General features: G+C 49.7%; 1 pseudogene; it reads right to left on the reverse strand.

The window, feature by feature from the left end:
- Window positions 1-1,882: 1,882 nt before the first annotated feature.
- On the reverse strand, window positions 1,883-2,898 carry LOC121022478 (proliferating cell nuclear antigen-like; annotated as a pseudogene).
- Between the last annotated feature and the right edge of the window lie 212 nt (window positions 2,899-3,110).

The following is a 3,110-nucleotide window of genomic DNA, read 5'->3' on the forward strand; positions in this document are numbered from 1 at the left end:
CGGACCAGGCTGAGAAGGGTTCACACCGACACCAGAACGCAAGAACCACCAATGCTCCGCACGCCAGTCCCTGGAGCTTTCTCAAACAAATCCGAACGAGTATCCAGCACCCCACTTACACCTTCGCTGGCTCCCCATTGCCCTCAGAGTGAGGTCCAAATGCAAGGCCTTAACTTGACCTTAATGCCTTAGGTGCAGCCTCTTCTCTGGGGATCCTTGCCATGTGCCCCAGGGGCCCCTGATGTCCCCACAAAAGTACTTTTCCTTCTCTCTCTCTTCTGGGGCTTTTTTACAAATGTTATAAAAATGTTATAACCTAGAACACCCTCCTCCTTCTTTTCCTACCCAACTCTCTCCGTAGGATTCAGTGCAGGTGTGGCCTCCACCAGAAAGCCCTCCCTGATCACACCTCAGGCTGAATTTAGGTGTCACTCCCGCACCCACGACCTTCTCCTTTCCCCCATCTGTGTTCAAGTCACTGTGAGTTGCAATTATCCGCTTCCTAGATGGTTTCTCCCCCAAGGAGACAGTATCTTCAGCACTTAGCACAGAGTAGGTACTCAGTAAATGTGTGAAGGAAGGAAAGAAGGAGGTCTGAAATGGAATAGAGACCATCCCCCCAGTGCTTTGGGGTATATATCTCCCTGGGGACAGAGGCCTCAATGAGTACTCAAAGGCCTTTCCATCCCTTGGGCCTCAAAGAATCACAGTTCAGAGTTGGCAGGATTGCTACTCAGAGAAGGACAGACTTTATCGATGGTCACACAGCAACATGGGAGCAAAACTGCATGGAAAGTTCCAATCAGAACTCTGCTGTTGTGGTTGGCTTCTGTTTGCTTCCCCAGATGCCCCTCCCCCCACCAAGGGCTCAGGGAAAAGTCAAGGTGATGGGGCTGGTGGCGGGGGCTGGGGAGGGCAGACACAGAAGGTCTTTTCTCTTCTGGGTCTTCATGGGCATTATAGCTCTATGAATTATTCACCAGAAAATCTGCTTGAGGTAGTGTCTTAGTCTTAATTTTCAATTCCCCTAATGCTGGCCAATTCTGTGCTGAAAAGCTCTCAATTATTAATGTTTCTAAAGCAATATTTGTTTTCTCTGCATCCAGCAACAACCAAGGCCTCAGAGCTAGTGATCCTACCCCCGAAATTCCCACAGAGCTTTGCCTTGCTGAGGAAGCATTTCAAAGGGGTCAGGGGTGTGTTAGGGTACGGCAGCCAGACTGAGAGCATTAAGCCCATGCAGAGACAGGTACTTAAAGGTTTTCCATTTTCAGGAACTCCCAGGACGAAGGAAACTGTACAAACAGCAAAAACAATGACTATGTATTTGTGTCTTATGTGCCAAACGTGAAGCTAAACACTTTACTTTTACTTATTTGACTCCATTTTCTTTGGAAATTCAAATAATTCCTTTCAACTGCAAACAATTCTTAAAACTGCATTTGGAGTCAAAGCCCTGTGTTATCAAAATCATAAGGAGAATTTCTTTTTTTTTTTTTTTAAGTTTATTTACTTCGAGAAAGAGAGCACACACACGCGGGCGCACGTGCAAGCAGGGGAGGGTCAACGAGTGACTGAGGGAGAGACCGAACCCCAAGCAGGCTCCTGGCCGTCAGTGCAGAGCCCCACGCGGGGCTCGATCCCACAAACCGTGAGATCACGACGAGCAGAAATCAAGAGTCGGACGCTTAACCGACTGAGCCACCCAAGCACCCCTGCAAATCAAAAGGAGAATTTTTAGGTAAGGCAGAATCAGTTCTACATTAACAAGACCAGATCCGACTTGGGGATGGATTCTTTAGCCAAACTGTAGAGAATGGAAAGTGTTTACAGAAAACGGTATCTACCCATGTACTCAGAGGTGCACACTATATGCTGGCATTCAGAAGGTGTTCTCAAAGAGCTTTGTTTTATTTTCTTGGATTTTAAGATGCCTAAGGCCCTCTTCATCCTCGATCTTGGGGGCCAGATAGCACTTCACACGCCCCACCCCAGCAATCTTACACTCTACCACAAGGGGTCCATCTGCCGGCACACGGAGTGCTACTGTAGGGGAGAGTGGGGTTGCTTTCATAAAGAGGTTCAGGGACCTCGGTGCAAAAGCTAGCTGAACTTGGTTCACTCAGCTCTACAGTAACAGCGTCCTCCTCTTTGTCAACGTTATTCCTTTTCGACCACTTAATACTTCCGTTCCCAGGTTTCTGCACCTGGAGAAAATCTCGCTCTGTCTTTTGCACAAAAGGCTACACCAGGGTCCCCAGCGTGACTGAGATCTGGGCATACAGGTGCGCATTCACCAGAAGGCATCTTCGCTCCACAGCTATACTCTGCGTCTGGATTTCCAAGTTCAACATCTAAGTCCGCTGACTTCATCTCATAGTCTGAAACCTTTCCCTGCTTTGGAGCTTCAAGTACCAGCATTGAGGTCCCTGCATCAGCTCCAACCCTTCGCATAACGACGTCGTCAGTGCCAACCCAGTTTTGTATTTTGGACGTGCTGGTGAGGTTCACGGTCACGGCCAAGTTGTGGTCACAGCTGGACGTGTGGAAACGCCGGGAGCACAGGGGCGAGCTGCACCGGGGAGGCGTGGGATGAGTCGACACTGGGCAGGTTCACACCCCCAGGCTGATGTCCCAGGGGGCCTTGATGATGACGTCCTTCAGCGGCCCCAGCACCTTCTTCAGGATGGAGCCCTGGACTGGGCACGCCTGGAACACGATGGCAGAGTCACAAGGATGAGGCTACAGGTGGAGGGAAGGAGGAAGGGCTGGCCAGCTTAGGTGTCACAGGGTGACAGCAAGCAGGGAACGTGGTGGTGAGAGCCTGTGACCCAGGAAGATCACAACCTACTTATGCAACTTACAAAACTTCTGGGCAGTAAGACTCACCAGTCCCATTTTACAGATGGGAAAACAGACTCAGAGAGGCCCCATCTTTGCCCATGGTTCCTCACCTCATCAATGTGGAGAACAGGATTTGGACTCCAAGTCTACGTGACTCCACGGGCAGCACCTTCTCTACCTTGACACTATGGTGCCCCCTGGGGTTTTAGCTGCATACAAGGAAGAACTTTCTGGAAGCAAATTATGTTACTCTCAAAGAGCACTTG

The sequence above is a fragment of the Herpailurus yagouaroundi genome, unplaced genomic scaffold, assembly GCF_014898765.1.
Source record: "Herpailurus yagouaroundi ecotype Mexico unplaced genomic scaffold, PumYag 410, whole genome shotgun sequence".
Taxonomy (NCBI): Eukaryota; Metazoa; Chordata; class Mammalia; order Carnivora; family Felidae; genus Herpailurus; species Herpailurus yagouaroundi.